Source organism: Trichechus manatus, unplaced genomic scaffold (assembly GCF_000243295.1).
Source record: "Trichechus manatus latirostris isolate Lorelei unplaced genomic scaffold, TriManLat1.0 scaffold00044, whole genome shotgun sequence".
NCBI classification, from domain to species: Eukaryota; Metazoa; Chordata; class Mammalia; order Sirenia; family Trichechidae; genus Trichechus; species Trichechus manatus.
In genome coordinates, this window is record NW_004443980.1 from 6,430,797 (window position 1) to 6,444,984 (window position 14,188).

Genomic DNA, 14,188 nt, shown 5'->3' on the forward strand with positions numbered 1-14,188 from the left:
GAAATGTCTATTCAAGTCCTTTGTCCACTTTATGATTGGGTTATTTATCTTTTTGTTGTTAAATTGTCGAAGTTTGAGGATCCAAGTAAAATGAAATCCTTGACAAATTCAATCTTTTCTCCATTTATCATGATGTTGCTTATTGGTTCAATTGTGAGGATTTTTGTTTCCTTTATGTTGAGGTGCAATTCATACTTGGAAACCCTATGGGGCAGTTCTACTCTGTGCTATAGGGTCGCTTTGAGTCAGAATTGACCTGAAGGCAATGTGTTAGTTGGTTTGTATTTCTTGAAGAGACTCTGCTTTCCTCATCAAATAGACTTAGCACCCTTGTCAAAAATTAGTTGAGCATGGATATGTGGGTTTATTTCTGGACTCTCAATTCTATTCCATTGGTCTATGTGTCTATTGTTATACTGGTACCAGACTGTTTTGATTACTGCAGCTTTATAGTATGTTTTAAAACCAGGAAGTGTGAGTCCTCCTACTTTGTTCTTCTCTTTCAACATTGCTTTAGCTATTTGAGGCCTTTTGTCATTCTATATAGAGTTGAGGATTGGTTTTTCTGTTTCTGTAAAAAAGGCTGATGGAATTTTTATCAGGATTGCATTGAATCTATAGACCACTTTGGGTGGTATTGACATCTTAACAATATTAAGTCTTCCAATCCATGAACATGGAACATCTTTCCATTTATTTAAGTCTTCTTTAACCTCTTTCAGCACTGTTTTATACTTTTCGTTGTATAAGTCCTTTACGTCCCTGGTTAGCTTTGTTCCTAGGTATTTTATTGTCTTATATGCTATTGCAAATGGAATTGCTTCCCTAATTTTCCTTTCAGATTTCTCATTGCTAGTGTATAGAAATCCAACTGACCTTGTACCCTGTAACTTTGCCAAATTCCTCTATTAGCTCTAGAAGTTTTCTTGTGGACTTTGGAATTTTCTATGTATAGGAGTGTATCATTTGTGAATAGAGATAATTTTACTTCTTATTTTCCAATCTGGGTATATTTTATTTCTTTTTCTAGTATTATTTCTCTGGCTAGGACTTCTACTACAATACTGATTTCAAGGGAAAACTTTTCAGTCTTTCTACATTTTATATTTTATACTTTCTACAAGTATATTGTTGGCTGTTGGCTTTTCACATATGTTCTGAATCATATTGAGTAATTTCCCTTCTATTCAGTCTTTTCATCAAGAAAGGGGTTGGATTTTATCAAATGCTTTTTTCTGCATCCATAGAGATGATCATGTGATTCTTAGCCTTTGTTCTATTGATGTGGTGTAGTACATTGATTGATTTGCTAATGTTGAACCATCCCTGCTTTCCTGAATAAATCACACTTGGTCATGGTGTATAATTCTTTTAATACGCTGCTGGATTCTGTTCATTAGTACTTCGTTGAGATTTTTACATATATATTCATAAGAGATATTGTTCTTGTTGCTCTTCTGTGTCTGTCATTTTAACTATCTTATCCTCTAATTTTCTGATTCCCTCTGCCTGATTAAATCTGTTGGTAAGTCCTTCTATTGTGATTCTCATTTCAGTTATGTCCCTTTCAGTTGCAATATCTGTTTCTTTAATCCTCATTTTGTTTGTGCACTGTTTTCCTTATTTCTTTTAGCTCTTTGTCTGTTTTCACTTAGTTCTTTAATTATGTTTAATGTTGTTGTATTATATTCTTCCATTTTTTTAAAATTATTTGGTCGTCTCTAGATGTGCTTTCACTCTCTTTGTCATGCTCATTTGAATGTGTCATTATTTCTCTGTTCTTTGTGTGTCTTGTGATTTTCGATGGGACTTTGGAATTTTGAAGGTGTTCATGCTCAGTTTTCTCCAGTATTTGGTGTTTTTGCCCAACTACTTTCTACTCCCATGTGTCTGTCAGTTTGTCGTACTCTAGGGGCTTGCATGTTGCTGTGATGCTGGAAGTTATGCCACTGGTATTCAAATGCCAGCAGGGCTACCCATAGTGGACAGGTTTCAGCTGAGTTTCCAGACTTAGACTAGGAAGAAGGACCTGGCAGTCTCCTTCTGAAAAAAATTAGCCAGTGAAAACCTTATGAATAGCAGTGGAACATTGTGTGATATAGTGCCAGAAGGTGAGCCCCTCAGGTTGGAAGGCACTCAAAAGACAACTGGGGAAGAGCTGCCTCCTCAATGTAGAGTTGACCTTAATGATGTGGTTAGGGTCAAACTTTTGTGACCTTCATTTGCTGATGTGGCACAACTCAAAATGAGAACAAATAGCTACACACATACATTAATAATTGGAATGTGTTATGTATGAAGTATGAATTTAGGAAAATTGGAAGTCATCAAAAATGAAATGGAAGACATAAGCATCAACCTACTAGGCATTAGCGAGCTGAAATGGACTGGTATTAACCATTTTGAATTGGACAGTCATATGGTCTACTATGCCGGGAATGACAACCTGAAGAGGAATGGCATTGCATTCATTGTCAAAAAGAACATTTCAAGACCTATCCTGAAGTACAACACTGTCAGTGATAGGATAATATCCATATACCTGCAAGGAAGACTGGTTAATACAATTATTATTCAAATTTATGCACCAACCACTAAGGCCAAAGATGAAGAAATGGAAGATTTTTACCAACTTCTGCAGTCTGAAATTGATCAGACATGCAATCAGGATGCATTTTAATTACTGGTGATTGGAATGCAAAAGTTGGAAACAAGCAGGATTGGTGATTGGAAAATATGGCTTTGATGATAGAAATGATGCTGGAGATCACATCATAGAATTTTGCAAGATCAATGACTTCTTCATTGCAAATACCTTTTTTCAGCAACTTAATCTGTGACTATACACATAGACTTTGCCAGAGGGAATATACAGGAATCAAATGGACTACATTTGTGGAAAGAGAGGATAGAAAAGCTCAATATCATCAGTCAGAACAAGGCCAGTGGCTGACTGCAGAACAGACCATCAGTTGCTCATAGGCAAGTTCAAGTTGAAGCTGAAAAAATTAGGACAAATCCATGACAGCCAAAGTACTACCTTGAGTATATCCCACCTGAAATTAGAGACCATCTCAAGAATAGATTTGACATGTTGAACATAATGACCAAAGACCAGACGAGTTGTGGAATGACATCAAAGACATCATACATGAAGAAACCAAGAGGTCATTAAAAAGTTAGAAAAGAAAGAAAAGATGGATTCAGAAAATGGATGTCAGAAGAGACTCTGAAACTTGCTCATGCATGTGCATGTACTCTCATACGCCTTTCCACACCCATATAATATACGTATCTACCTATGTAACCACTCACATATTTTTTGCTTGTTATTACCATTGTTGCTAAATTATATATGTTGTAGCATTTACAGTAGTTGTCCTTTATTCTTGCGTACCTCTCAGTGTCTTCATTTACCTTGGTCAAGTTGTGCTGATTTCCCCTTTATTGTATATTGCCTTTGCCATCACCAGAATTAACATGTCTACTATCTAGTGAGTGACACCCCCTTCTTCCCCCTCCCATTCATGGTAACCATCGAAGAATGCTGTTTTCTGTGTGTATACCTACTTTTGACTTTTTACAATAGTGGTATGCAAATATTTGTCCTTTTGTGTTTGTCTTATTTCACTCAGCACAATGTCCTACAGATTCATCCATGTTATAAGATGTTTCACGGACTCATCATTATTCTTTATTGTTGTGTAGTATTCCATTGTATGTATATACCACAATTTGTTTATCCATTTATCTGTTGATGGGCAGTTGGGTTGTTTCCATCTTTTGCTATTGTGAATAATGCTGCAATGAATGTGGGTGTGCATATGTCTATTCGTGTCACTGCTTTTTTGTCTCTAGGATATACACCTGTGAGTGGGATTGCTGAATCATAAGGTATTTCTACTTCTAGTTTTTTGAGGAGGCATCATACTGTTTTTCATAGTGGTTGGACCATTTTACAATCCCACTAGCAGTGCATAAGAGTTCCAGTCTCCCCACAACCTCACCAGAATTTGTTGTTTTCTGTTTTTTGACCAGTACCATTTTTGCAGAGGTGAGGTGGTATTTCGTAGTTTTGACTTGCATCGCTTTAATACCTAATGTTTGTGAGCATCTCTTTGTGTGTGTTAGCTGCCTGAATGTCCTCTTTGATGAAGCTGTGTATCTTCTTTAATGAGAGTCTGTTCAGCTCTTTGCTTATTTTTAAATTGGATTGCTTGTTTTCTCATTGAGTTTTAAGAGTTCTTTGTATATATATGGAACTCTGGTGGCACAGTGGTTAAGAGCTTAGCTGGTTTAGTGTTTGTCATTAATTTTGAAAATTATCATCCATTATTACTAATATTTCTTCTGTTCCTTTCTCTCTTCTCTTTTTGGTATTTCTATTACACATATGTTACACTGTTTGTAATTATCCCATAGTTCTTGAAGAGACTGTTACCATTTTTTTCAGCATTCTTTCTCTGCTTTTCAGTTTGAGAAGTTTCTATTGACATATCTTTGAGATCAGCGATTCTTTCATGGCCATGTCCATGAAAGGCATTCTTCATTTCTGTTACAGTGTCTTGATTTCTAGCATTTTCTTTTTATTCTTTCTTAGTGTTTCCATCTATCTGCTTGTATTATCCATCTATTCTTTTTCTTTTGTCCACCTTTTCCTTTAAATCCTTAGCATATTAGTCATAGTTATTTCAATTCCTTTTCTGATAATTCCAAAATCGCTGCCATTTCTGAGTCTTGTTTTGATGCTTGGTTTATCTCTTTAGGCTGTTTCTTGCCTCTTAGCATTTTTTGTTGAAAGCTGGACGTGATGTATTGGGTAAAAGGAAATAGGCCCATATTAGGAGATTTTTTTTGTTTATTGGTTAGGAGTTAGGCTGTGTTTATTGTTTTCTCTAGCTGTGTCAGAGGCTAATGTTTCCTCGAATGTTCTTGTTTTTGTCTCCCCATTGTCTTTGGATTTATCTATAGATTCTTCTTAAATAGAGTCTGAGCCTTGAAGTTCCTTCAGTTGTAATCCTCTGTTATTATCTGGAAGCTCTGTTGATGTGGTGGTAAAGTGTGGGGAAGGAAAAGCATTCAATAATTCTATAATGACCAAAGAGCAGTTGAGTAGAGGAATGACATCAAGGACATCATACATGAAGAAAGCAAAAGGTCATTAAAAAGACAGGAAAGAAAGAAAAGACCAAGATGTATGTTAGAAGAGACTCTGAAACTTGCTCTTGAATGTGGAGTAGCTAAAGACAACAGTAGAAATAATAAAATAAAAGAACTGAACAGAAGATTTCAACAGGCAACTGGAGAAGAAAAAACAAACTATTATAATAAAGTATGCAAACACCTAGAGTTAGAAAACCAAAAGGGAAGAACACGTTTGGCATTTCTCAAGCTGAAAGAACTGAAGAAAAAAAATCAAGCCTCGAGTTGCAATATTGAAGCATTCTATGGGGAAACTATTGAACGACACAGGAAGCATCGAAAGAAGATGGAAAGAATACACAGAGTCACTGTACCAAAAAGAATTGGTCCACATCGAGCCATTTCGGGAGGTAGCATATGATCAAGAACCGATGGTACTGGAGGAAGAAGTCCAAGCTGCACTGAAGGCATTGCTGAAAAACAAGGCTCCAGGAATTGACGGAACACCAACTGAGCTGTTTCAACACCTGGATGCAATGCTGGAAGTGCTCACTCGTCTGTGCCAAGAAATTTGGAAGACAGCTACCTGTTCAACTGACAAAGAGATCCATATTTGTGCCCATTCCAAAGAAAGATGATCCAAAAGAATACAGAAATTATTGAACAATGTCATTAATGTCACACACAAGTAAAATTTTGCTGAAGATCATTCAAAAACGGTTGCAGCAGTACATTGACAGGGAAACGCCAGAAATTCAAGCCAGATTCAGAAGAAGACATGAAATAAGGGCTATCATTGCTGACGGCAGATGGATCTTGACTGAAAGCAGAGCATACCAGAAAGATATTTACCTGTGTTTTATTGACTATGCAAAGCCATTCTACTGTATGGATCATAACAAATTATGGATAATATTTCAAAGAATGGGAATTCCAGAACACTTCATTGTGCTCATGAGGAACCTGTACATAGAGCAAGAGGCAGTCTTTGAAAAGAACAAGGGAATATTGTGTTGTTTAAAATCAGGAAGGTTGTATCTTTTCACCATGCTTATTCAGTCTGTATACTGAGCAAATAATTCAAGAAGCTGGACTATATGAAGAAGAATGGTGCAACAGGATTGTAGGAAGTCTTATTAACAACCTGCAATACGCAGATAACAGAACTTTGCTTGCTGAAAGCAAAGAGGACTTGAAGCACTTACTGATGAAGATCAAAGACCACAGCCTTCAGAATGTGTTGAACCTAAACATAAGGAAAATAAAAATCTTCACAACTGGATCAGTAAGCAACATCATGATAAACAGAGAAAAAATTGAAGTCGTCAAGGGTTTCATTTTACTTGTATCCACAATCAATGCCCATGGAAGCAGCAGTCAAGAAATCAAAAGACATACTGCATTAGGCAAATCTGCTGCAGAAGACCTCTTTAAAATGTTAAAAAGCAAAGATGTTACTTTGAGGACTAAGGTGTACCTGACCCAAGCCATGATATTTTCAATTACCTCATGCATGAAAAAGCTGGACAATGAATAAGGAAGACCGAAGAAGAATTGATGCCTTTGAATTATGGTGTTGGCAAAAAATATTGAATATACTGTGAACTTCCAGAAGAACAAACAAATCTGTCTTGGAAGAAGTACATCCAGGATGCTCCTTAAAAGCAAGGATGGCAAGACTTTATCTCAAGTACTTTGGACATGTTATCAGGAGGGATCAATCCCTGGAGAAGGACATCATTCTTGGTAAAGTAGAGGTTCAGTGAAAAAGAGGAAAACCCTCAACAAGACGGATTGACACAGTGGCTGCAACAATGAGCTCAAGCATAACAACGATTGTGAGGATGGCACAGGAACAGGCAGTATTTCGTTCTGTTGTACATAGGGTTGCTATGAGTGAGAACCCACTTGACAGCACCTAACAACAACAACAACAATCCTATGATTTGGTCCTAGTCTTTATTAGGCCTGTGTCCCTGGACTGTGACCTTCACAAGTACTTCTCAGCTCTTTTCCACCCTCTCTTGGATAAGACAGGAAGATGAATGGGCTGTAGTTGGGTATTTCCCTTCATGTGTCAAAGACTAGAGGAGTCTGGAGTTGGGAATTTCACTTCCCTCATGTTCGTTCAGCTCTTGTAAAATAGTTTTCCTTTAAGGAGGGCGTTTATTAAGGAAACAGAACCTTCTGGGCATATCTCAAAATGGTTACTTTTCTCCTCCTCCTGCCGGTGGCTGGTGGATTCAAACTGATGATCTTTTTTGCTTAACAACTGAGCTCTTAACCACTGTGCCACGAGGGTTCAAAAAAAATGTATATTACAGTAGGGTTCAATTTTGTGAGGAAAGTAAAAAGTTCAAGGACAAAAAGGAATGATGCAAATTTTCTATCTATTAAAGGAACTTGTTTATGTATTTTTAAAATATATGATGATGAGTATTATAATGGTATGCTATTTTACCTTATTTGGTACATTTAAAAGAGTGATAGACTAGTTTTATGAAAATATCAATATTTACAATATGTTGCAAAAGGCATCTTTTACAAATTTTTAGACGTAAGATGAAAAATTTCAGCTGTCAACTTAAATAATTTAGAGGAGATCCAATTGCTTAAAATTATTTTTAGAGATACTATTAAAAAGTTTAAAGACCATTGATTGCATCCGTCAAGTATAATCAAAGGAGTGCTGGGTTAACAAATGACTCCCAAATCTCAGTGTCTCACAAGGAAGGTTTGCTTCCACTCATGTTGCTTGTAACCATGCTCCATGCTCTCGCCACTCCAGGACTCGGGCCAAAGGGCAGCTCCCACCTGGTGGTGGGAAAAGAAAGACCAAGTGGTCATGTGTGGGCACTCTTAAAGCTTATACTCGGAATGGCACCATGATTTCCACTCACATTTTAAGGTCTGACAATGAGGCAAGAAGTAAAATCCTCCCACTGGAAGGGTAATCAAATATCTGGGAACAAAAATAAAATCTACCATGATGATCTACAGAATTATAGAAGTTCACCTATAATAGGGAGTTCCTGGGTGGTACCAACAGTTATTGCGCTCGGCTGCTAACTGAAAGGTTGGAGGTTTGAGTCTACCCAGAGGCTCCTTGGAAGAAAGGTCTGGCAATCTACTTCCAACAAATCAGCCATTGAAAACCCTATGGAGCACAGTTATACTCTGACACACATGGAGTCACCATGAGTCAGAATCCACTTGCCGACAACTGTTTTTTTCTCTATTAAGGCAACATGTGTAAGGATCCTATGGAAAAGGAGCTGGGCAAAAGAGAACAATAAAGACATACTTCAACATGAAAATAGAGATATCAGGGCACAAATTAAGACGCTTTTCAGAAAAAATGGGTTTGCTTATTTAGAATGGGAAATTTTCTGACTCCTTCCAAATGATTTCAGTTGTAGTTATTTAAATACTTCATGGAACAGAGCTTTTAGGCTGCTGACACATATGTGAATCAAGTCCAATCAACAGCAAATTCTTTATCAAACACTTTTGAAATTTGATGTTTTGAGTTGACAGGTTTGTTTCATTTTTATCTCTTCAGTAAGTACAATTTCACCATTTTCCACTGGTGAAATGATTTGTTCTTGTATTTGGAAGCAGCATGTTAAAAGATTGTCAGGGAAAATGATGAGACAAGTTCTGTTTTGAAATCTTAAAGTTTCCCAGTGCAACAAAGTTCATGGAAACCTTCTGGAACTCTAGGATGAGAACTTCAAGGATCAGTTCATCACCCAAGTTTTCATGCCAGTCTGTAACATAAGTGCTTCCAATAGTCAAAGCTGTTCTGTTACTTGATATATTTTAATGTAGAATCTCACCTCCTACAACTGTATTGGGAGTTTGTGCCATACGAAAATGTCATATGAAGTTCCCAGAATTTTATGAGTTTAACATATTTAAACATGTTTTTTCCTTTAATTTCAATCTGGAGTAGTAGAATGATTGCTAGATTATGATTTAAAGAAAGCTTAAGAAAAAACATGAGCAGGAACCATTATCTATTTGTTCTTTTTTACTCTCAATAAGCTTATTCCATAACCACTATGATGTAATGTTCTATAATATACATTGACTATAATGATCCTTTCCCTTTGGTATACTCATGCAAAGTATCTGCAGTGTGCCAGGTATACACTAAGCACTCAATAAATCTTAGCCAATACAAGCAATAAGAACAGTTTAGCAGTTTGATGAAGAGGAGGAGATTGTTTGGCCAACAAAGGGCCAAAAGGAAAGAATTTAAACCTTATTTTAATAAGTTGATTATTTTTCTTTAACGTGCAGAGCAATGACAGTGTTGATGAATAGTTTAAGAGAACTGATTTTGCTCGTGGCTCCAATCAGAAAGGTGATGTGATCAGCAGGATTCTACGGGTCAATTGTTATGCTGGGAGTTCTCGGAAGGCTTCTCAGAACTGTTCCTTTTCCGGGTGGCCTTGATGTAATATCAATGTTTTGAATTTTATCCTAGAAATTTTGCAGATAGCACTAGAATAAGGAACACTTTACTTGTTCTGCTTTATAGAGGCAGTGAAACAACTGTGCCTGTTAGTCACCCTCTACTTAAAATTCTCCCCGTAAGCTTCAGAGAAATGTAGTGATTATTCGTCCCTGGGTGGTGAAAATGAGTAAGCGCTGAACTACTAGCCAAAAAGTTGACAGTTCAAACTCACCTAGAGGCACCTCTGAAGTAACGCCTGGCAATCTGCTTCTGAAAGGTCACAACCTTCAAAACCCTATGGAGTGCCATTCTACTCTGCAGATATAGGGTCACCAAGTCTGAATCGACTAGAGGGCAAACAACAACAACAAAAATAAGTGATTATTATTATTTCAAGATCACTCAGCAAAAAGTGATGGAATTGGACCAAGAAGCCAGGTCTATGGATCTAGACTTCTTTTTACTAAACTATGTTAATGGAGCCCTGGTGGCGCAGTGATTAAGAGCTTGGCGGCTAACCAAAAGGACAGCAGTTCGAATCCACCAGCCACTCCCTGGAAACCCTAAAGGGCAGTTCTACTCTGTCCTATAGCATCACTATGATTTAGAATCGACTAGAAAACAATGGGTTTTTGGGTTTTTATGATGTTAATGAAAGGTGATCAAATTCCCACTCTTCAAAAGATTGTCCCCATATATAAAAAATAATTGCTACAATAGAGTCTTTTCCTATAACATTCCCAGAGTATTTTTGGAGTTGGCTAATTGTCCTACTTTACTCATTAGTTGAGCCCTGGTGGCACAGCGGTTAAACGCTCAGCAGCTAACCAAAAGGTTGGCAGTTCAAACCTACCCAGCCGCTCTTTGGGAGAAAAGACCTGGTGACCTGCTCCTGTAAAGATTACAGCCTAGAAAACCCTATGGGGCAGTTCTGCTCTATCCTATGGGGTTGCTATGAGTCAAAATTGACTCGAAAGCACACACTAACAACAACAACAACAAAATACACCCTTTGCTGTAGAGTTGATTCCTACTCATAGCGACCCTATAGGACAGAGTAGAACTGCCTCATAGGGTTTCCAAGGAGTGGCTGGTGGATTCGAACTGCCGACCTTTGGTTAGCAGCCAAGCTGTTAACCACTCTGCCAGCAACCCATTAGTTAGTACAACTTAGTCGTTTGTAACTTGACATCTAAATAAATCTCAAAGAATTTTAACTACTTGTGTTTTCAGGATTGTTGGATAGGTTTAGGACTCTTCAGCACTATTCTGAAAACAAATTGGACTCATTCCCTTTTTCTTTGAAGATCACAAACCTAGTCAAAACAAAGTCAATAATTTGTTCCTGAACTAATCAGTTTAAATATGCAAAGTTAGTTTATAATTGTCTTAAAATGCTGGAATAGCACCATTCAAAGGGGATGGTATAAGCTTCAGAAGTAGGAAGGGGATACTGAATTTCTTTTGCAATCTTTTTGATGACTATCATCAACATTTCCCCAGTTTAAATTGAGTATTGAGTTGTCTTCCAATGTCCCCAGTAGGGGAGAGGTGGAAAGAACCAATGTTTAATTGGATCACAGCTACATTACCCCAGCACTTTTCATTAAGTCAGTGAAGAATCAGCCAAATCAGTTTGATGTCCTGAAAGTAAAACAATTCCTTGATTAACTAACTTTCTCACTTTTTAAATTTGTGTCTTTCTTGTTGCATGGATATAACACTAGATAAACCCCAAAACTGGAGATTTTCTGCAAACCAAAGGAGGCATTTACAACATCTATCAAAGCTCAACAAGGCCAGGTTGGAAGCCCTTGAACTTTGTGGAGAAGGTAAAATTGGCTTCAGGTCCTCCCACCTCTTCTCTAACCTCTCTGTCCTGGTGACATAACCGCAGGTAACACTGGTATGTTCTATGGAGCCATCTACTCAGCAGTTGCAATCCCAGAAGGCTATCAATCCTGTAATTCTAACTGAGCTGCTAATTAGTAAATGACTGTGGGCTCTCAGCTTCCAGGGGCTATTTGAATACTAATGGGGCACTGGAAGAACAGAACCACTAATGATTATATTTCATGTAGATGGTGGGTGAAGTTTTTGGAGTTAGGGAATTCTTCAGTCCCACCCCACAGATAGTAGTTTAGCTGTACTGCTATGGAGGCTGGTCCATGCAGTGAACACATCTGTAAAAAACATAGCTAAGGTTCTAGCATAGCTAAAAGCATAGGAAACGTTGAGGGTGTTAGTCCAATTCTTCACTCAGACGCCCATTATTATTCCCATCTGATTCGGGAGGAAATGAGGATGAATTCTAAGAATTTGCACGTTATAAATGAAGAGCCAGGGAAAGGAAGGGCAAGGACATATACAATCAGATGTACTTGTTGAATACGAATATGTACAAACACTGAACTAGAGTAAAACCCAGATGCAGTCCTTGTCTTCATGGAACTTAACAGGCTAGTTGTGGGAGCTAAAATTGAATCAAATAAACATACAAATATATAACTGCAAATTATAATAAATGCAGTGAAGGAAAATAAAAAGATGCTAAGAATTCATGGCGTCCCCGGGTGGTGCAAACAGTTGATGCACTTGTCTGCCAACTGAAAGGTTGGAGGTTCAAGTCTACTCAGAGTCACCTTGGAAGAAAGATCTGGCAAACTACTTCCAAAAAATCAGCGATTGAAAACCCTATGGGGGTACAGTTCTACTCTGACACACGTGGGGTCACCATGAGTTGAGGTCAACTCCACAGCAACTCTAAACACGGAGGGAACCTGTCACTTTTCTCACATTGACATACGGGCAGATTAACTAAGTGGTTAAGCTCACAGACTCTGGAGACAGAATGCCTGAATTCAAATCCCAGTTCTGTCACTTTTTAGCTGTATGATCTTGGACAAATTACTTAAAGCTTTTGGTGCCTCACTTTCTTCATCTGTAAAATGAGGATACTAATAGTACTCACTTGATAGAGTTGTGACGATTAAATGAATTACTATGTGGAAGTGATTACAACAGAACCTCTAGCTATTATTATTATTATTATTGGGGACAGAGAGAGCTTCCTTAAGGAAATGATCCTTGAGGAAGATTAGAGGAAGCCCCATGAGCACGGTTGGGAAGTGGAATCCAGGTGGAAGAAGAGCTTCTGAGGCAAGAAAGGGCTTAGCACATTTAAGAAACAGAAAGAGGCCAACGGGAGTAAATGGCTTGAGATGAGACTCAAGAGGTGGACAGCGACCTGATTGTGTTGACCTCTGAAGAACATTTTAAGGATTTTGGATTTTAGTCTAAGTGCAATGTGAAGCTTAGACATGTTTTCTATTGGAAAATGATATCATATATTTGTTTTACAAAAGAAGACTCTGGCTACCCTGTGGTGAATGGACTGAAGAGAGGAGATGGGGAAACCACTTGGGGGGCTATTTCAGTGGTCCAGGTGAAAGAAGATGGTGGAGTAGGAGGATGGCTGTGGGGATGGAGAGAGGTAGCCGGATCCAAGATTTAGTTTAATAAAAGAATGAACATACTTGTCCTTTTGTGACTGACTTGTTTCATTCAGCATAATGTTTTCAAGGTTCATCCATGTTGTAGCATGTATCAGAATTTCATTTCTCTTTATGGCAGAGTAATACTCCATTATATGTATGACCCCACTTATATAAAATATCTAGAATGGGCAAATGTAAGAAAGAGATCCAAGTTTATTAGTGATTACCATGGGTGGGTAAGAGAGAGGGGAGAAGAGGCCTGACGTTGCGTAGGGGGCACTGAGCTTCTGAGAGAGTGATGGAAAAACTTGGAAACCGATGACCACAATTAATGTCACTGAACTGTACATGTCAAAATGTCAAAATGGCAAGTGTTTTATTATCTATATGTATACACATATATGTATATATATATATATTTAACACACACACAAAGAATGAACAGGACTGGATAATAGCTGAATGTGGAAGGAGATAAGAAGCAGAAGGACTGGAGAACATGTACTTTCTGGCTTAAGCCAAAGGCACAGCCCTACCTCACTCGTCCCAACACATGCAGGGGGTGGGGTGGGGGAGAGGAAGTCAAAGGAGGAATGGAGAGAAAGAACCAGTGGTGGGCCATCCTTTCCTGTGCAGAGGCTGTACACAGGTGAGCTTAGCACACAGGCACAGGAGTTGCAGAAGCACGTGTTTCACCTGGGGACTGCCACCATGTTGCAGAGAGCAGGAGACTGTGCCATGCATGAGCAGCGACCTTTGATAACAGTGACCTCACTTAGTAAATGTGGTCCAATGGATATCAGATACTCAAGGGAAGGACTGTGAACCAAAGGAGGAGTCTGGAGAGAGAAGGATGTGGTTTCCTTTTTCTATAACTTGGGGAAAATTGTTTCAAAAAAAAGAAGACAGCAGTCAGCTGTGTCAAATGAAACTGAGAGATGTAGGACTGAAACGTGACCATTCAATTTGGTACTTAAAAGAGTAGTTCTTGCTCTGACCAGGATCACAACAGAGGGCTCTGGACAGAGCTGGAGAAGGATGTAGAACATAATTCTAACTCACAAAAAAAAAAAAAGACCAGATTTAC